General features: G+C 50.8%; 1 protein-coding gene across 1 annotated transcript in view; it reads right to left on the bottom strand.

Moving 5' to 3' along the window:
• Positions 1-21,903, bottom strand: part of LOC128122843 (histidine-rich glycoprotein-like) — a 100,340-nt gene that overhangs the window by 38,964 nt on the left and 39,473 nt on the right. The gene's annotated exons all lie outside the window — the stretch shown is intronic.

Genomic DNA, 21,903 nt, shown 5'->3' with positions numbered 1-21,903 from the left:
TGGAGGAGAGGTGGCACCATAGCCCCAGATGGCGCAGTGCCCTGGCACCAAGGGGCCCTGTGGACTGCACTGGAAAAGCCAGGCACAAAAGTGGCCCATTCCGTCTCCCTCGGGATAAAATCAGCTTGTAGTTTCCCTCTCGAGCATCCATTTCTCCTCCCAGAGGCCGCTCTCTTCTGTTAGTTGATATTTATGGGTAATGAGCCAAGCACATCCCAACCCCAGGTGAAATGCCTCTTAAAATAAATATTCTCCTGACCAGCCAACCCACCCAGACAGGGTAGACTCTGCTGGAGGCCAAGAGGGCACAGCTGCAAGAGGGGGAGTCAGGGGCTCCAGGAGATGGTGAGAGAGGAGGGTGGGTGTGTCGCCCATCCCACACCGTCACAGACTGTGGAAACAGGACTCGGTGCAGCGCAGCCTCCCCAGTGCCTACCACAGTGAGATGCTGCTGGCTTTGAAATCCGGCTTTGGACTGGCAGCGATGGACAATACAGCAAGGCAGAAGCCTCTCCGTTGGCATGGGGAGAGTGAGGTCAAGGTCAGTGGAGGTGAGTGCTGTTCTCTTAGAAAGAAGAGCCTGCACCAGCAGCAGAGAGAGAGGCCCAGAGTATCTATGGGCATCCACATGAGAGAAGGGCACATTAGAGGTCACTAGAGAGAAACAAGAACCTCACTAAAGCTATTCTGGGATATGGCAGCCTCTCTGGAGTCAGTTTATTATTGGATAAGTGGCCATTTAGAGGAGGGGCCCTGCTAAGCTCCATACCAAAGGTGTAGAAATATATAACCCTGGGGCCAGTGAGATGGTACCTGATGACCTGAGTTCAGTCCCCCAACCCACATGGTAAAAGGAGAAAGCCAGCTCCCAAAACTGTCCTCTGACTACCACATGTGTGCCATGGCACATGTACCTAAACATACATACATACAGACAGACAGATAATAGGTAGATAGTCAGACAGATAGGATAAATAGATAGATAGATAGATAGATAGATAGATAGATAGATAGATAGATAGATAGGGAGGGAGATAGATAGATAGATAGATAGATAGATAGATAGATAGATAGATAGATAGATAGGAAGGTAGGTAGATAGATACATAGATACATAGATACATAGATGATAGATAGATGATGGATAGATGGATAGATAGATAGATGATAAATAGATAGATAGATAGATAGATAGATAGATAGATAGATAGATAGATAAATAGATAGATAGACAGATAGATAGGAAGGTAGGTAGATAGATAGAAGATAGATAGATAGATAGATAGATAGATAGATAGATAGATAGATAGAAAGGTAGATAGATAGATAGATAGATAGATAGATAGATAGATAGATAGATAGATGATAGATAGATGTAGATTAGATAGATAGATAGATAGATAGATAGATAGATAGATGATTGATAGATAGATAGATAGATAGATAGATAGATAGATAGATAGACAGACAGACAGTGTTCCTGGGAAATAAAAGATTCAGGCCCCTGTCCACACAGGCAGCCACACCCCAAAAGGGGTTCTCAGGCAGAACAGGGATACAGATATTCCAAAATGTGCACACCCATACATAAGCACAGATGCATGCACACATACATTTCAACTGCTCACTGGATCCCAAGTCCCAGTGGCATAGCACACAGAGCATGAATGCCACCAGCCCCACATTTCCTTTCTATCCTTAGTTGTCAGCAAAGGCCAGGAGCATTTTTCAGCCACTGGGGACAAAACTGGGAAGGCAGGCAAGGGCTCTTCTTTAGCTGCCTAAGCTCCCTGGACCATGTCTCAATCACTCATAGCCTAGGTTTTCTCCCTTCGATCTTCCCAGGTTCAAAGGGGCATCTCCTGGAATTTGTCTAATATTGGGGGGAAGTAAGAGATTAGGTAGGACAGACATGTACAGGTTCCTGGGTATGTGAGCACAGGCCTGTGATCCTAGCTCCCAGAAGGTGGAAGCAGGAAGAGAGGAAATTCAAGGCCAGCCTGGGCTACATAGTAAGTTGGAGGCTAGCCTGGACTACATGAGACCCTGTCTTCAGAACAATCAAACAAACAAAAAGAAGAAAGACAGACAGACAAGCAAGTTGGTGGCTTCAGCAGCAAGAGCATTGGATCATGAAACACAGTTAAGGCCAAGATGCCTCGGGCCCTCTCTCTGCATCTCCAACTTGGCACACTCTTTGGAAGATGCTCTGAGCCATATTCATTTAGTATCTTTTGACCTCCAGTGTCTGCTATTGGACACACATCTCATTGGCTGCCTTCCATCTGGGCCAGGACAAGTGGGAGCCAGGATCTGGGTCTCCGTTGTTTTTCTAAAAATGATGCAATTTGGTAAGCCAATAATAGCCTGAGTTCAAGCCTCCACCCCAGACTGCACACATCCCTGTGCATGAGCCAGTGAGGCCTCCCTGGTCCCTAAGCTCTGTGTTATTGGAATGGCCCACAGCTGCCTTTCTCCCCCACAGAGGATTGGCTGGCCCTCAGCACAGCCAAGGAGCAGGTGTTCTCCCAGAAGTTTTGGTAATTTTACCCCAGGAGCATCTTCCTGGGAGACAGGCTGATGCTGGGAAAGCAGATTGCCTCCATCTCTACGCCCCCATTGGGATGTCCGATCTGCCTGGACCTCAGTTCCTGAGAAAGAGAGCTCTCATTGATTAATGATGTCTGCCATGGACTTGGAAGAGAAAGTGAAGACTGGTTTGCTGGGCTTTTGACACTGGATTTAATTCAAAAGGACTTGAATAGTGGAATTTCACAACTGTAGGAAGTAGGTCCTTATGGACCTTGCTCTAATTAGGCCAGTGGGGTAAAGCAGTGCCTGGATCAGCAATTTTGCCTGCATCAACCCTTCACCAACCACAGTCAGCCAAGCTGAAGTCAGAGTGTAGACAGCACTGGAGTCAGCCAGCTCCCAGAGCTGGCGAGTGAATGACCCTGGAACCCTGGATGAGGCAAAGCTGTGCTCTCTGGACTGATGAGTTGGTGTGGATGAGTGGCCACAGAGGAAGAAGAACGATCCCTTCTGGGTTCAAGGTCAGGGCTGGGTAAGGCATGTTTCCGACTCAGTCCCTCGAGCTGGAAGAAGGGTTCTCAGATGAGCCTGCTCACAGCATCACTTGGGGAGCTTTTAAGATGCACAGGTGCCCCCAGTCCCACTTCAGAGATGCTGGCTTAATTGGCCTGGGTGCAACATGATCTTAGGGATGTTTTTAAGCTCCCCAGGTGATTCTAATGTGAAGAAAAGGTTGAGGATGTAGGGGTGGGGGGGGGGGAGGGGGAGGGGGGTGAGTAAGGGTTGGGGGAAGGAAGCCCTGGGATATGATTCAGGCCAGTGCATCTCAAACTGTAAGATGCATTCAAATCACCAGAAAACCTTGCTATAAAGCTCGTAGTGCACGTGTGTGTGTGTGTGTGTGTGCGTGTGTGTGTGTGTGTGTGTGTGTGTGTGTGTGTGTGTGTGTGTGTGTGTTGCATGCAGAAGGTAGACATCAACATCAAGTGTCTTCTTCAGTCACTCTTATTTGTGTGGGGAAAGAGTATACGCGCATATGCAGATGTACCTGTGAGAGCACAGGCAGAGGTGAAGCCAGAAGAGTATACCAGGTGTCTTCCTCAGTAATCCTCCATCTTATTTTTTGAGGCAGGGTCTCTCACTGAACCTGAAGCTAGGCTGAGGATGTGCCTGTCCCCAAAGCAGGGGTTTCAGGCTCGTGGAGCCATGTTTGGCTTTGATGTAGGTGCTGGGGATTTGAACTCCGGGCCTCTTACTTGCCCACTACTGCTTTTACCCACAGAGTTACCCTCCCCAGTGTTATGATATGGTGCCCGGAAGGCCCTGGCTGGCCGGGCCAAGGTGTCCCGCGGGTGACGGAAATATTCCGGGAAGAAGCCACAGTGCGTGAACAGTCACTCACACCCCGGGCACTGCATCCACGTGGAAATGAGTTTATTATAAAAGAAAGATAGAGAGAAAGATAAGGAAAGAGGGAGAGAGAAAGAAAAGAGGGGGGAGGTGAGAGGGGCCAGGGAGCACACCTCGTGGCTGGGAAGGGAGGAAGGGCAGAAGACAGAGCAAAAGGGGGAGGGGTTTTCTTCTTAAAGGAAACACAGGATGGTGTCAGGAGGACACTGGGCGAGTCCTCAAGGGGTGGCTCAGAATACTAACACGCAGCCCCTCCACATTATTTCTTTGGGACAGAGTTTCTCACTGAACCTGGAGCTCACAGATTCAGCTAGACTGTATAAACAATGAGCTCCCAGGATCATCTGGTTTCTGCCCCTCCACCCCAGCACTGGGGTTACAGATGCACACCCCCATGTCTGGCCTCTTATGTGGGTGCTGGAGCCCCAAACCCAGGTCCTCCTGCTTGCACACCAGGCCTCTACTGACCGCGCCATCTCCTCAGCCTCCCAATTGTGCAGACGTTCTTAGACCTGGAGTGAGGCCCAAGCATCCATCCCTGCCGGGCTCCCACTAACCTGAGGCCGTGGTCCCAGGACCACATTTCACATAGGAAGGATTTAGGCCATTGGTTCTCAAAGGCTTATCCCAGTGTACCACACATGCTGGGTAGACTCAAGGCATATTCAAGTTGGGAGAAGCAATCAATGACAGTCAGTCCCTTGTCCCCCATCTGCAAGAAGCCTTCAGAAGAGGCCTCTCAGATGCAGCCCTCCACCTGGCCCAGCCAGGTGAGTGGTTGGGGGGGTTGAAAATAAATATGAAGGAAATAATGAGTCCATATGTCAGTTTCTAGCAGGGAATAAATGCACACAGTAAGCATACAAATGTCTGCTTTCCAGGCCCCAAGGGAGAAAGGAAAAAAAAATATACCTGAAACATACCAGCAACAGAGAGATGGAATTCAATTCCAAACTAAAAATACACATTATTTATCATTAGCTGGAAGGAGACGAGGAAGGGACCATTAGTGATTTCTGGCCAGCGCAGCTCTCGGTAGCAAGAGCAGCAGCTCCAAGGGCTGTTGGCCTACATTTCCTTTTGTTGCCGTTACGAGGCAACAACTCCTCACACAAGGCACCGCACCACTTCCTCCCACCGGAAATGACTTTCCATTATCTGGAGACTGGTGGGGAGGGCATCAGGGCTCTCAGAGGTGCCAGCTTCCCCGAGGGGCAGGGCTGGCTCCGTTTCTCCAGGGAAGAATGGAAACCCGGTAATGGAAACAGCAGTCATGCCGAAGATGGATGTTCGAAGTGAGAGGTAGCCACAGGCGGGACAGAGAAGGGCTTGGGGTTGGCAGGGAAAGGAAGGGTACATTCAGGGTGACGCTACCTGTCCCCTTCCTGGAAGCCAAGTTGCCCTGGAACCCAGGTGGCCAGAGAGCTCGGGATTTAAACCAACCCTAGAAGGCTGGGGGATGACCCAGCAAAGGAGATGAGCAGTTTTCTGTACGGAAGGCTAAAGCTGAGCCAGAACAAGGTAAGTTGAGGAAGGATCGGGAAGTGAAGGTACCAGAGAAGAGAGGTAGCCAGCAGCCAGCAGGGGCTGTTCCTACCCTGATGAACCAGATAGCAGCCATCACTGGCAACAGTCCAGTTAGGGAGAGAGGGAGTAGAAAAAAAAATGTTTCCCTCAAGACTATCAAGAGGAGCTGAGAAGGTGACTCAGTGGTTAAGAGCACTGGATGCCCTTCCAGAGAACCCGGGTTCAATTCCCAGCACCCACATGGCAGCTCACAACTGTCTGTAACTCTAATCCCAGTGGATCCAGTGCCTTCTTCTGGCCTCATGGGTACCAGGCACACACATGGTGCACAGACATGCATGCAGGCAGAACACCCATGCATATAATTTAATAAATTTCTAAGAAAAATTTTAAAGAATCTCAAGGAGTATGCCAGTGGTTGATACACAACACACACACACACACACACACACACACACACACACACACACACACACACACACACACACTCTGATGTCCCTGGGTCATACCACGCAAAAGGTCATAGGAATGGCTGGCTCGCTCTAACTACAGCAAAAATAACAGATTGAGAGCAAGCACTTTGGGTCCAGTCTGACACTTCTGCTTAGCTAGGTGGCTTTGGCCAAGTCACACATCTGCTCTGTGCCATCCCATCTTCTTGGTAAAAGGGACAAGTGACAGTGCCATCTACACAGTGTTGGGAAAGTGTCTAGGGCATGCCTAGCACAGAGAAGGCACCAATAGACAAACATCAAACCCAGTGTGTGCCAGCCTGTCACATCCCATGGCTGTTCCCTCTCACACCAGAGGCTCCATTCTTCCCACAGGAGGGTGACTCTTCTGCCCTTTCTGGGCCATCGGGGTAGGAGAAGGAAAATGGAAAAGGGAGAGGGAATAGCAAGAGATGAGAAATCCTGGGAAAGACTATTGCAGAAACCACAGCAGCCACGCACGAGTCACAGGCCATTGCTGCTCACTTCCCTCCCTATACAAGTAAGATGATCAAAACTCTTCCAAGTCCTAAACGCAAGAGCCTTCAACAGCCTGTGTGAATGCACATCGCTGGGTAGGAAGGTTACCCCACAGGAGAAAGCTCTAAGCTACAATCAGGAGTCAGGGGTTCCAGTCCTATCTCTGCCTAGCATCATTGCCTCATGGTTGTTTACCAGCCTCCTTAAGCACCTACTGTGTGCAGACCATAGAAGACGGAGCTCCTGTCTTTGTGGTTCATACCCAACAGCCACCCTAGAGAGCTACCATAGGGATGTATATGCATTTGGGGACCAGGAAGCATCCTGAATATGGGGTCACTGGCTTCCAGAACTGCCGTGACCTGGACACCCTCATTCTGTATCCATGGTGATGGCTGTATTTCTCTTCCTGTTCTTCCCATAGTGCCAGTAGGCTGGCAGGCTCCTGGATCCCCACGATGCATGTACCTTCATATTGCCTTGTCTGTCCATAAAACCCAATTACATGGAATAGCCCAAGTGAGCCTCTGGGCCCAACAGCCTAAGGAACGTCTAAGCAGCAGTAGGTCAATCCCTTAAAATGCTGTTATGAAGACAGAATGGGAGCCAGTCAACAAAGCTGAGGGGGGAAGGCAGCAAGTAAATTCAGCAAATGGACCATTTCAAGTCCTAGACAAGGGCTGAATTGGATTTCAAAGACATGACCTTCAGAGAATCCACCTGAGCCCCTGGTTCTCCTTCACCTGGGGCTGGCTCTAAGGGATGCCAAGACAGGCAGAGCTGGCTGACCCTTGCCATCCTTTTTCTAGAAGTCATGCCCCACACCACCACCACCATCCCTTACAGTACTGTGGCTCCTGCTAGGTCCTTCCCGCTGCTGCCTTCCCGTCCCAGTCAGCTCCTCAATTACCCAACCTCAGGATTAGTGATGAAGCTTAGAGAGCTGCAGCTTCACAGAAAGGATAAGAGAAGGAAAAGGGGCCTGAGACGGGAACTGGCTAATGCTATCGCCAGCAGCCACATGAGCTGTAGGCAGGTATACCTTCTCCTCCTCAGCAACAGCCCTGAGAAGGCACCAGCCAGGCCGGTTCTTCCTATCCAGACACATGGTACTGCCAAGGAGTGTTGGGAGTATTTTCTCTTGTTTAGGGTAGGGGAACACTTGACATGGCTACCCACCTCCTCCTTCAAAGGTCCCAATGACAAAGCAAAGATCAATTCCACCAACGATCCCTCTGGGGAGCTATGGGGCTTACTTACAAAGCGTGGGTCAGGCACCACTAACAGGAGTGACTGTCCTGGAAGGCTTCACCACGGCTGCATAGACGGACCCCGGTGACCCTAGCCTTCCCCAGCCTGTGTACTCTAGCCCCCATCTGAGACTCCAGGTCAAATGCAACTCAGACAGAATTAGAAGCAACTGGTTAGGAAAAGTGGCTGGACACAGGGGAGAGGTCCCAGGACCCTCTCTGCCCCTCCTTCCCTGGAAATACTAACAGTCACAAGCCCGGCTGTGGTGATCTTTGGCACGCCAACCCAGCTGGTATCATGAAGACAGTGGCTATTCTGCTTGGAGGGTAGTTCTGGACAAGGCAGTGTCGGGAGTGAGGGGCATCAAGGCCAGCTGTGATTCTGCCCACCAGCCAGGCATCCTTCTCCGTGATCATAATCCTTGTTCTACAAATTACAGGGATGTAGCTCAGTTGGGAGAAGGCTTACGTAGCATTCATGAAACCCTGCCTTCAATCCCTACCATTTCATGTGGTGACACATGGCTGGGATCCCAGCCCTGGGGAAGTGAAAGCAGGAAGATCAGAAGTCAAGGTCATCCTTAGCTACATACTGAGTTCAAAGTCTGCCTGAGCTACATGAGCACTCTGCCCCTCCCTAAAGAAAACGGGTCTAGAAAGATGACTCAGTGGGTAGAAGCACTTGTCCTACAAGCATGAGACATGAGTTTGAATCCCCAGAACCTACAGAAAAGCCAGACAAAGCAGGGCGAGCATCTGCAATCCCAGCACTCCTGTGCGGAGACAGGAGGCAGGAGCTTGTGGCCAGCTAGCCTGGCATGCTCAAAGGAAAAACAAGAAAGGGACTCTGTCTCAGAACAAGGTGGAAGGCAAGTGCCAATGTTCACAGCTGTTCTCTGAACCTATGAGCTCCCCATGTATTCTGTGGTTCATGTGTGCCCACGTTCACACACATGAATGTGCGTGTATACATATACATAAAAGATATTTTTAATTAAAAAAATGTTAAATAGTACTCTGGCACTGTGTTCCTTGGCTGTATATCACTATAACAAAATACTAGGCTCATAAAACGTTTATTTTGGCTTGTAATTTTACAAGTTCTAGTCAATGAGCACGTAAGTTGTTTTCTTTTGGGTCGGTGGAGGAAGCATCTCCTGGCACAGTGTGTCCTAGAGCAGAACCATTTACATTAGAAGCCAGGGAGCAGAGGGGGAAGGGGGCCCACAATCTCCTTCAAGGGCACACCCATTGACCTAGAGACTCTCATCATACCTTACCTTTAAATGACTCCACCACCTCCCCATAGCAACAGGCTGGCCAGCAAGCCTTTAACAGGTAGGCCTCAGGGGATATTTAGCATCCAGTCTACCGTAGACCATTACCCTTACTATAGTCTTGAGGACTGTCAAACTCCAGCAAGCTGGGGGGCCCCATCAGTGACACTGAACATTAGTAGTTAGCATCTATTTTCTTAAGCTCTCTCTTTGAGAGGGGGGGCTGCACAGGTGTAGGGATGCTTCATCCCCACCCACTGTGACCACATCCCTGCTCCCAGCTCCTCCCTGGACCCATCCGGACGGACAAAGGCTGCATAGCTGCCTTGTGGCAGAGGGAGAGTCCTTGTCCAGCCCTCTCACCTGGTGGACCTGCCTTTGGGAGGAATAGATGCTATGGATCTCCCAACATCCCCTTCTTTACCCGCTCCCAGCCACCTCTTCATTGAGAGATAATTTAAGCATCATAAAATTCACCACTCTAAGAGTGCAATTCAATAAACACACCATCAAAATCTCCAGGATGTGAGTGTCCATCTTGCTGAACCTTTCCATCATGTGCTGGTCATCTAAGCAGCCATTCTGTGCTCAGGAGGACACCCTTGGCCTAGACCTTCAGGTTCCAGGGATCTCAAACTTGGAGATCTCAGATCTTGCTCATTAACCTGGCTCTCCCTCTACATTCCTCTCTGCTGTGTTTCACTTTTCCTGGGGAGAGGTAAACAAATGTCTTCTCATCCCATGTTAGATGCCAAGGGCAGAGAAAAGTCAAGATTCCAGTGAAGTCTAGCTTGGTGGACTAATGAGTTAGCTAGACTTACGGACGGAAGCAGGGGTGGGTGAAGGCAGCTGGTCACCACAGACAGGGGTGGGGATGGGGGGATTGTTTAACTCTCAAATGGGAGTCTAATAACCCTCCTAACCTCACCCCCTTCTTTGAGAGATCATCAACAGGCCTGGCCTAGAGGGTTTCTTGCGGCTCTCCACAGCTGCTCTGTGTGAGATAGCAATGACTTTGCACTCAGTACAGCATCTCACAGTGTTTTCCCTAGTGAGGGCTCCGTCACTTGTTCTCAGAGCCCAAGCCAGGTTCCACCAAGCCACAACCACCACCTCTCTAAGCCAGGTCCCTGTAGTGCCGTTACCTGATTGTTCTTGTATCTTGGTTCCCCAACCTCTGCCTCGGCCTTGGTTCCCAATCTCTGATACCCCAGAGGCATCAGAAGCACCTGAGACCCGCATCAGGTCATGACCACCCTACTGAAAGTGCTGCTGTGGCCCCACTGGCTCAGAAAACAGTCAGAGATTCCTCAGGGGTCATCAGGCACCATTCCTGTACACTTTGCTAGGTTCCCTTGTGACTGTCCCCATCCCCCATCCAAAGAACATGTCCAGAAGAGATTGAGGAAGGTGTCGGAACAGACCCCAGTTCTCCCTGCTGACTTCACAGCCTGGATAGTCTGTGGAGTCTAATTCTGGCCACAGCTCTGGGCATTAGCAGGTCAGAGCAGAACTCTGGGACCAACACCGTCCTGAGCATCATTCGCCTCATCAGCACACAGGAATACAGGGATACCGGGGCAGGGAAGCCAGGTTACTTTCAATGAGAAATAGGAGAGAGGGAGGGGCAAGCTCTGTGTGAAATAAGCACAGCTGGCTTTCTATCTCCAATGGGTTAAAAAAGGAGAAAAAAAAAAGCAATTCCATCTATTTACAAAATAGGATTACAGTTTTGCAGAATGCTGCTGGGGCCTGGGGGGAAACTTTGAAAACACATTCATTTTGTTTCATCCTTATCAGGGCCACCTGCTCTGCTTCCCCCACCCCGGCTGACTTCATTACTCAGAGACCAAAGCCCGAGCAGGCAGCTGGCGGGAAGCATGGGTTCCCTGGCCCTCCCCGGCCCTTAGAAGGCTGGCTGGTGCTTCCTGTCCACCTAGACTCCCAGCTGGGAAGGCTGTGGCCTTAGTCAAGAATGCCACAACTGGAGACACAGGTGATAACATCTCTGCCAAGCGAACAGACCTATTAGCCAGCGTGTCCCCTCCTGAGGTCTTTGGAGGACACTGAGCCTGCACCTGGCAGAGAATCTATCTTTTTCCCGGACCCCAGTTGTCTAAAAGGGAAAAAAATCACCAGAGAAAAACAAGGACAGAACGGAGTTGTGTGAATGGTGTTTGGGCTCCTGGAATAATAAGCATGTGGGCAAATTGCAGCCTCACTACAGAGCAGCTAATCTCGATGCAATGCCTTTTCGGCTTGCACTGTTGAGGGCAGGGGCGGGAGGGAGGGGACAACGTGTAAACAGGAGCAGGGGGAATCAATTCCCAGAGCACTCTGTTCACTGAAGGGAAGGCTCTCTCTCAGCTTGTCCTTTACTGTCTCCTATTAACTTTGTCATCTCCCAGCCCCGGCTCCTCCATGTGAGTTGCTAGGTTTGTGGTCAGGGTTTGGGGAGGGGAGTCAGAGGAGGCATACAGTCCTTGGGACAGGGCCGCAGCCCTTGGAACCCGATTACGCCCTTTGAACCCTATTACGTCAAGGTTTGGAAGTGGCTGAAAGAAATCACAGGATGGGAAGGGCTTTGGGGGGCATCTATTTCAACCCCCAGACTTCACAGATTAGGGAAATAAATCTCAGAGAGGCAGAGGTCTAGCCCAAGGTTGCGTAGCCCTGAGCGGCAGGCAGCACAGCCCATAAAGGGGCTAAATGGATGGAGGAAGGAAGCAGCAAGAAGAGTCCTGCTAGGCAGTGTTTTGAGGTCGAATGAAGAACTCTTCAAGGGATAATGGCTCAGTAACTCAGGCGCTAAAATAAAGTAATGGAAGCAAGAGAGAAGATCACATCCTGACTCTAAATCTCGGGGGGCTGCGGGTGTTGAGAAGGAAAGAGGAGAGATGGGGACCTCCTGATGTCCCTGAAGAAGCAAATGCAGGAACAGTGCTTAGGAACTAATTTCATCACTAGGGGAGGGAGGGGCGCCCTTCAGATGGTAAATGGCTCCCTTACCAAGGACAGCTCCTGGGCTCTCACCGTGCGGGCTCTTTCCAGCTGTATCTGAGGCACTGGGCATCTCCTCCCCTCCAGCAAATAGAGAAGGAATAGGCCAAAAAGCGAGTTTGCTCCTGCCACTGTAGAGGGGAGGGTCAAAAGTTTCCCCTGTTCTGTTTGCATGAGCCCACAGGATCTGTTATGCTTTGGGGGAAGAAGGGGGCAAGGCATAGCATGAGACATTTCTGTGTCCTGACAGGGTTGCCAAAGCTCAAAGGAAAAAAAGAAATCATCAACACAGGACGCATGTGCACCTAGCACCCCAGGCATGAGCAGGCTTGGCCTCGGGGCACTCATCCGCCAAGTGAACTCCCAAGTGAACTAACTAACCTGGTGGTCCGTGTGTTTTTCTTAAGTGCACCCCCCCCCCCCCGTCCCTCCCACACCGGAGTACAGTACCATGAAAACACGGGCTTTTAAGAGAGTCCATCTCTGACTCCTTTGGCCTCTTCCTCTTTTGAGCCAGAAGGACTTCCTTGTGAGGCACGCTGTCAGGGAAGGGAAGGAAGGTAACTTACATGCCCCAGAACTCCAGCATCTCCAATATTTAAAAGTCTGGAGCATTCTCAAGAGATCAGATGTCCAGCTCTGAAAAATGTCAATTTATCAAGCCACAGTCAGTCAGCAAGGGCGATCCAGCGAGTCCCTTGAGTTCTTCTAAGTCCCTTTTCTTGTCTGTTCAGTGAGGCCTGACTGCTTCTGAGGATGCTGGGGACAGTGGAAATAAAAAGGCTCTTAGATAGTTAAACTACTATTCTTTGGGATACCCACTACTAATAAAACTGGACATCAAGTGGCATCGAGCGCCATGCACACTAAACAGTTTATAGGCTCTATCTCAACCTCTCTCAATTAATCTCATCGTCACAGGCCTGCGGGGCAAGTCTATTACAGCTCACTTTACAGCTGATGAAGCACCAGGGTCCTCTAACTGCCCAGTTCCTCGTTTGCTTAAAGAAAGACCCTGATTCCAGACCCGGTGCTCATCCACGTCCCATTTCAAAGACAACTTAGTGTGAGATTGCTTCTGGCAGAATGCAGGGCACTGGGGTAGAAGCCACAGCTGAGAGACCCACTTCTTGCCCCTCAGAGACCCCCTCAGGAGCATACCCACAGAAGAAAGTGTCCCACAGCATGTGCAGGGCACCAGGTGTCATGTTATAAGCACTTGACCAGCAGCTCCCACTTCATCAGTGAGGGGAACGAAGCAAATCGGAGGAGCCCAGTGACAAGTTCAGGCAGGGAGCTGGTACAATGTTGAGCCTCCATTCCAACCCAGGTAATCCAACCCTCACTCCTCATCTCTCTTACACTAAAAAGTAAAGAAAAACCCCTCCTCCTCCTCCTCCTCCCCCTTCCTTTCTCCTCTTTTTCTCCTTCATCCTCCCTTCTCTCTTTTTTATCCTCTTCCTCCTCCTGCTCTTCTTCCATTTCCTCTTCTTTCTCCTTCCTCTTTCCTCCTCTTCTTTTTTACTAATGTAGCCCAGGCTGGCCCCCCTGGCTCAAGCTCCCGACCTTCAGGAATTATAAAGGGGTGACAGGGATGCATGACCATGCCCGGCTAAAGACAAGGCTTACGTTATCACTCTTGTGATTATTAACTGCTCAGCCTAAACTCAAGGACAGGGGCCTCTGTGTTGTGTTTTTAGAGTCAGATTTGTACAGTCCAGAGAGAAGAGGAGACTCACAGCGTACGGACTCTAGAAGATGCTTCTTGGTAAATATCTATCACGTTCCTTCCAGAATGAGAGCAGGCAAGCGATCTGAGGCTGAGGCACAAGACAGAGCTAGCTGGAGTCTCCTGTTAAGCTCTGCGACATGCTAAATGGTATTGCTGGGGCTCAGTTCCCCAGATCCCCTCGGAAGAATGAGGTCTCAGTTACAGTGCCCTTGCACACTCATCTATCAGATCTGGGATGCTCGGGGCTCAGCGCTCTTGAGTCAAGGAGAAGAGCAGTCACCTCCCGTCCCCCACCCACCCCTGCTGCAGACTCCCACTGCCCATGCAGCAGCTTCCAAAGAACAAAAAATGGCTTTTGATGCCTGTGTGTTAAGAAGTGTATAATTCTGCATAATAAAAAGACGCCTGGCCCTCGTGTGTATAAACACAGCTTTGACTGAATGCTCTTTCCCAAACAGCCCTTCTGGCTCACTGTGCGGCAATCCAGCATCTGAAACATATGGTTGACATTCAGGCCTTCGGGCAGATTCAGACTGGGGGAGGGGTGGGGGACCTGGGCTGGGAGAGCTGGAGCGCCAGGGTGGAGGCCATTTACAATCTGCACAGGGGTGAGGCCTCCGCCCAAGCTCAGTATAGTTCTCCCTGGTCCCCAGCTCAGCGTCCTTAAAGACAATACCAAGTTCAGCTATTTCACAGAAAAAAGAGAGAAGCCACTGAGCTGCCTGGGCCTGTCTAACAGCTATATGTCCTGGCTTCTATTTGGGGATCTGACACCCCCTCCCAATTACCCAACACTGATTTCAGCACAATCAGCTGCAGAGCCCTGTGCTAGGCGGAGTAGGGCACACCGGACTGGATACAGCAAGAGTACGTATGAGGGTCAGTATAGCTGGGTAGTTAGACCCCACCTCGGTCAAGTCTCCAGCCTTGGGAGCTCCAGCCTTAGGCCAGGCTCTATACTTCAGCTGCTCCGGATCAGACCAGTGACTCCCCTAGCTGGTACTCAGCCTCCAAGGCCAATCCAGGGTCCACGACCCAAACCCATGGTGGCCGCATGCTGCGTCATGGGAAAGCCCCCTTAGTGACAGACAGGCTCCACTCTTAGCTCCATCTCTCCCACCTTCCCAGTTAGCCCGCCACTGAGGAGAGGAGCTGGCTCTAAGTGGAAAAGCTGGAGAGGTAGCTGGGAGGAACCGGTGTTCTGCTGTGTCCCGCTCCAGTGGTCCCACTGAGCTGCAGGGGTGAGGATGGAATGGATGCTGACAGGGATGGCGCTGGTTCTCCTCCTCATCTAATGAGCATAGAGTCCTTTTCCTCTACATCCCAGACAAACTTATCATATCAGCCTCCCTTTTGTTTCCCTAAGAACGGAGCCTGTCGCAAGGATGGGGTGCAGGTAGGTTACATGGGAGGTGATCTGGGGTGAGGGGCACGACTAGGAAAGGAGAAAGGCAATGAAGAAGGATTCTGTCTTGAGCTCGGCCCCTCGGGGCTCCTCTGCAGAGCAGGTTGGCTGTGTTTCTTACTGTCCCACTGAGAGATGACAGACTGAAGCTGTTCACCTGGGCTCTTATCCCACTGATGGAGAGAAGTCTTCCTTCCTCCCAAACATCCCTGCAGGATGGCTGCATCTCCTCTAGAGAGAGTCCAAGGAAGAGATTCAGGGTGCACCAACACAAGGTGAGGTGAGGGTCAACTTGTACAGAGCTGTCTCCATGGCGGCAGACAGATCAGACATGGTAGAGGGACAGACTTGGAGCATAGATTGATGGAGGAGGGAAAGGGCAACCTCACAGTTTGTAGGGGGAGATGACTCAGTGGTTAAAAGTGCTGCTTGCTCTTCTAACCTGACCTGAGTTTGGTTCCCAGAACCCAGGTTGGGCAGCTCACAACCACATGTGACTCCAGCTCCAGGGGCTCTGATGCCCTCTTCTGGCTCCTGTGGGTACTGCATTCACATGGTGTACTGTTATACATACAGTCATGTACAAAAATAAAATAAATTTAAAATATAAAATGAAGGGTTCAGCCGGGTGATGGTGGCACATACCTTTAATCCCAACATCCGTAAGGCAGAAGTAGGCAGATCTCTGTGAGTTCAAAACCAGCTTGATCTACAGAGCAAGTTCCAGAACAGCCAGGGCTACATAGAGAAACCCTGTCTCAAAAAAGCAAAATTTAGGGGCTGGAGAGATGGCTCAGAGGTTAAGAGCACTGACTGCTCTTCCAGAGGTCCTGAGTTCAATTCCCAGCACCCACATGGTGGCTCACAACCATCTGTAATGAGATCTGGCACCCTCTCCTGTATACATACATAAATAAATCTTAAAAAAAAAAAAAAAAAGCAAAATTTAACAAAGAAGGGTTCTGGGCCAGGCATGGTAGTCCAGCACTCAGAACATGAGTCTGAGGCCAGTCTGAGATACATAATGAGACACTGTAGTCCAGAGAGACCAGAAAAGCCACCTGCTCCCCGTCTGAAGATCACCTTTCTGTGAGAGTCAGGTTCGGCTCTGGAAAGGGACGATTCCAGGCCACTTCAGAACAGCAAGGCACAATAGTGAGAGAAGATGGCTCCCACCACTGTGGTTCTTACTACAAGTGGGACTTTATTCTGCTCTGGTTTTTGTTTTTGTTTGGAAGTCCTGGGTGGGGATGAAACATGCAGCTTCCTGTATGCTGGTTCTCTGCCGCTGAGTTCACCCCTGAGTGGTTTCATAGGACAAGGAGAACACCACAGCCATGAGAGCAGAGGCCTGCCAGGCAGGGCAGGAGGCTCGCCCTGGACGGGCAGAGCAAAGGGCTCCATCAGCAGCCACGACTCCTGCGACTCTCTTACTAAGCAATGAGAACTCTGTTTCCTACCGACCACAGGCGACACCTGGGACAAGACAGGGTTTACAGTCTGGTAGGGGAGACAAGTTCCAGGTCACCTGCAAACCTTCCCTACCAGTGAGCACATGAGTATGCGCATATTCAAGCACACACATGCACACAAGTAGACATGCCCTCAAGAGGTGACAGTGAGGCAGAAACACAATCCTGGGGTCTAGAGAAGGACTCTGAAGGGAGGATGGAAATGATAGGTTCGTGCTCTAGAAAAACCACAGAGCCAGATGTGGTGATAGTTCTGCCTACAACCCCAGCCACTCAGGAGGCTGAAGCAGGAGGATTGCAATTTGGAGGTCAGCCTGAGACAAACAGAAAGAAAGTAAGCAAGCGAAGAAGGAAGGAAGGAAGGAAGGAAGGAAGGAAGGAAGGAAGGAAGGGAGGGAGGGAGGGAGGGAGGGAGGGAGGGAGGGAGGGAGGGAGGGAGAGAGGGAGGGAGGAAGGAAGGAAGAAAAAAGAAAGAAAAAATAAGGGGAGGTACCAGACCCCAGGACACTGGCTAGCATCAGGCTGTTTTCCTCTGGGGCCTGATTTGGGGGGGAGGGGGGGCACTACTGCGTGGAAGGGACAGGAGAGAAACATCCTACAGTATACAAACTGTCCCCCAACAACAAAGAGTTCTGCCACCTGGAAACTACAGTGCCCCCTCAGGGAGCCTTGAAAGGAGGAACTCAGACTATGTTCTGAGGGAAGGACTCCTGCAGCTGAAGGAGATGGTGAGGGTGGCCATCTCCACAGGTGGAATGTGAGCAATGGGTTTGGACCCAGTTGGTCTGTGTGTCATCACAGAAAATGGCAATTAGCTGGTCTAGGCAGAAAAGGGAGAGGAAAAAAAACAGACATAAAGAGATAGGCAGGCAGGTGGGCGGCCCCAGAACAAGGGGGCAGGGACAGGGGGAGGGGCCCACTGCAATTCTCACATCCTCCTCAGGGTTCCACATCAGAAAGAGATTTTTTTTTTCAAGGCACTGGGTAGCCAGAGGGGGATTGGAGATGCTAATTTCATTTCATTAGATCCCGGCAGCTTTGGATTACAGCAGGCAGGAGGGAGGAAGCAGAGCTGATGTGTTTTAAAAAGCTGCAGTTTTGCGCTGTTTTTAATTTAATGCTGCCGGTAAAAGATGCCGCCTTGGAGTCGCTAATGATGCTCGTGAATTATTTTGGTTGATTTACACACCCCTCCGACTTTAAATAACGAGGGAGGAAGGAGCGTGGGGTCCCCCCTGGAGCTGTGAACCTGCAGCTGAAAGTCAATGTAGCAGTCGCTGGGGTTGGAGCCTCCTCACCCCCACCCCCACCCCCACCCTCACGCCTACCCTCATCACACCACTTCTCCTTGGACGCAAGCCTGGAACACATTCTCCTTCCATCTCCCCTCTCTGTCCCGTGTGGTGCCTACTGCCCCTTACCAAATATCGACAGTGACGAGTGTATTTGGAGTCCTTTCGGTGTGTCACATCTGGGGCAAGGCACTTGACCTGCACAAACTCCGGTGGCTCACGTGTGTGCTGAGAACTGATGTGATTTTCCCTGAGTCCCCGAAAGGGAAATAAGAGGTTACACAGATTGTTGCAGGTCACCCAGCCAGGAAATGACACTCCAGGGCAGCAAGACTCTCCTGTTTTGCTCGGTGTGGTCCCTGCAGAACCTGGGGGGCGGGAAGTGGGAGGGGGGGCAGCAATGAGTAAGCAAATGTACTTGAATCTAGAGTCAGGCTACCTCCATGAAACTCCCTACCCTGCTTCCCAAGCTGCAGCTGTCTCCAGAGGATCTGGGTTGACCAGGAAGGCTAGGACCAAAGGTAGACAGGACATCAACCCTCATCTGACCCCAGCATCCTTGGGCATCCAATCAGCCACCATGGCTAGCCCCAGGGCACCCAGCAGGGATGTGGCCAGGAGATTGTGTACTAGAAAACCCAGCTTGGTGGCCAGAACAAGGAACTGAAAAGAGCAGAGCGTCCGTCCATTTATCTTGATTCTCAGCTTGTCTCCACCGGGGAAAACGTCTCCTGTCCTCCCATGCCCCTTTCCTTCGCCTTCCCTTCAAAATGAAATTAGAGGCAGCCGGTAAAAGCATTAAGCCCCTTCCAAATTTTCTTTCCTCATCCATCATATTGGAGCCTGGGATTGAATGTCTCTCTGGCGATAGCAGCAGGTGAGGGACTCGGGCAAGGAAGGAGACAGAGAGAGGCCAGTCCTCCATCCCCAGGGAGAGGAGGCAGCTGCACTCTTGATCGGCACAGCAGGAGGCAGGGAGCCAGGCTGGGCCAAGACAATCAGAGCAGCAGCCTGAATCAGGAGGAGAGAACTCCAGCCCCCCAGCAAGGGAGCTGTGACTTACATGGCAAAGGGGAAAAAAATCAGAGTCTATGCAAAACACCACAGATTTCCTTCACCAGCTCTTTATCCTGATTCTTAGAACCAGAAGGAATGTGTGTTGTGGAGTGAGAGGTCTAGGTTCAAATCCCAGCTCTGATGTCAGGAAGTGGTGGCACATGCCTTTAATCCCAGCACTGGGGAGGGGAGGTAGAGGCAGAGGCCAGCCTGGTCTGCAGAGCAAGTTCCAGGACAGCCAAGGCTACACAGAGAAACCCTGTCTCATGTGTGGTCTCAAGCAAGTCTTCTTCTAATGACATTTACTTGATGTAAAATGGACTCAGCAGAGAACAAGTGGCACTGTCCAACACAGTGACCAGGTCAACTGAGGGCCCCAGTGCAAAATGTAAATGTAGGCCCCTGCCCAGAAGTATTAAGAAATTATTACTTATATGTATTACATGTCCCAGGGGTTCATGAAACTAATCCTAGCAGTTGAGGGGTAGAAACAGAAAGATCAGGAGTTCAAGGTAATTCTCAGCTACATATCAGGTTTAAGGCCAGCCTGGGCTACACGAGACCTTAGCTCAAACAAAGCGCAAAGAATTTCAGGGTAAACCAAAGGAATGGTGGCTCATGCTTCTATCTTCAGCTCTCAGTAGGCAGATGCCTGAGGATCACAAGTTTGAAGCTAGCCTGATCTACACAGAGCTCCAGGCTAGCCAGGGACATAGGAAGACTGTCTCAGGGGAAAAATAATGTCTTAGTCACTGTCCTGCTGCTGTGAAGGGACACCATAACCAAGGCAACTCTTATAAACTAAATCATTTAACTGGGGCTGGCTTACAGTTTCAGAGTTTAGTCCATCATCATCATGGTGGGGAGCATGGTTGTTAGAAGTCAGGCATTCCCCCAGCCTGCCCTCAGGGACTCAGCAGCAGAAGCCACAAGATGATATCATCATCACCCACCAGTCAAATGCAGCACATTTCCACTGTCACCACAAGTTGTGGGTTTTCCCTATCAACACACACATACCCTTTAAAAGGTCCCCACCATCACAGTGGTCTCTGTCTTCCGGTCTCTCAGTCTCTCTCTGTCTCTGTCTCTCTCTCATGTCCCTGCTCCAAAATGGCCTTTCATACACACACTGCTGCGGCTCTGATCCACCAAGGTTCCCTTCTGCTGCTAAATCCTAACAAAGGTGACAGGCAAACATGGAACTGGAGACGTAACTGAGCGTTATATCCTCATCCAATGGCCCGGAGAGAGATTCTGGGTTTGGCATAGGCTTTTGAAACCACAAAGCCCACCCCCCAGTGACATACTTTCTCCAACCAAGCCACACCTACTAATCCTTTTCCAACAGTGCCACTCCCTGATGACTAAGCATTCAAACATGTGAGCATAAGAAGGCCATTCTTTTTCAAACCACCACAAACAATAATATTTCCAAGATGGCCACAGAAGGGTGCTAAACCAAGAAGACCACCAGAAAAGCCATGCGCCTGTGACACTGGACTTGAAGGGGCTGTTGGCCAAGATGTGAGACAGATGAGACCATTCCTTGTGTGGTGGTCTGGTGAGAACCAAAAGCCATGACTGTCCCCTCACTGTGGGAGAAGAAAAGATGAGAAGTGTGCCACCCCCCGGCAGTCTCTGCATTACCTGGACAGCAGCAGCCGAGTCAAGGGAGCCTGGTCTCCACAAGGGTCTGCCGGCAGGCACAGGGCAGGCAGCCGGGAAGTCCAAAGACTCGGATTCAAAACTGCTAGGCAGTTAGGACTCTGTGGATGTTTGGAGGGTGGGGTCCTGGGATAGCCCAGCCTGGAACATAACAGTTGCTTAGGTCATTATTTTATTTGTTGAAAAGATCTTGTTACAGATGGAAGCCACCTGCTCAGGGTGTGTGTGTGTGTGTGTGTGTGTGTGTGTGTGTGTGTGTGTGTGTGTGTGTGTGTGTGTGTATGTGTGTATGGTGACTAGAAGGCAACCTTCAGTGTCACTGCTCAAGTGCTATCCACTCCTCCTTCCTCTCCCTCCCCACCTCCACCCTTTTTTAAGATAGTCTCTCACTAGCCTGGAACTCATCAAACAGGCTGGTCTGGCTGGCCAGCAAGCCCCAGAGATCTACCTGTCTCTGCCTCCCTAGCTTTGAGACTACAAACATATGCTACCACTCCAGCTTATTTTCCCTCAGTGGGTGCTGGGGGTCGAACTCAGGTCCTTGTGCTTAAAAGGCAACCACTTTCGTAGCTGAGCTACCACCCCAGTTTGCTTGTCCCTTTCACAGTGAACCTCTACAATCCATCCTCCTTGGTGAAGAAGACCAGAGAGGGAGAAAGAAGGACACCTGGGACTTGGCCAGGGTCTCCCCAGTCAGGCAAAAGTGGCAGTACGTCAGGACACAGCCACCACATACCGGGTGACATGGAAAAAAAGACCTGCATCAAAGCAAAAGGATTAAACGCCAGAGCTGAAGACGCTCAGGATGGAGGAGCTGGGGGAAACTGGGGTGCTTCCAGAGCCTGACACGGTCCTCCTCCTCCCTCAGGAAAAGCCTGCAGCGAGCAGCAGAGGGCCTCAGCGCTGCATGACCATGAAGTCTGGCCTGAAGTCACACATCAGCGCAGGAGTGAAAAGCTTCCTCGTGTACAGAAAGCTCTCAGCATCTCCCTGTGGTGTTAACTGCGGGCCGCATGCTGGGCAACCCATATGTCTCTCCTGACCTCCTTTCCCCTCCAAGCCGGGGAGAGGAAGAGCTGGCCTAGGTCAAAGCTACAGGCTAAGAGGAGGGATGCTTGACCAGACATTGTGCTGCGTGGAGAGGCTCAGTGATGCTCCCAACTTGGGTCCAGTTTGGAAAGGCCGGATAGTTGGCTCCGTTCACGAGGTTAGGGACTCAGCCACCTCCACACTCTGCGCTTTGGTCTCAGCCCCACCCCGCCGGGGTCCTGTACTTGACGGCAGGCCCTGCCGTGGTTGCCCTCTGAGCTG

This window comes from Peromyscus californicus, unplaced genomic scaffold, assembly GCF_007827085.1.
Source record: "Peromyscus californicus insignis strain IS unplaced genomic scaffold, ASM782708v3 Scaffold_3__1_contigs__length_106647218, whole genome shotgun sequence".
Classification (NCBI taxonomy): Eukaryota; Metazoa; Chordata; class Mammalia; order Rodentia; family Cricetidae; genus Peromyscus; species Peromyscus californicus.
Note: the sequence above shows the minus strand (reverse complement) of the source record. Positions and strands in the feature narration are given on the sequence as shown.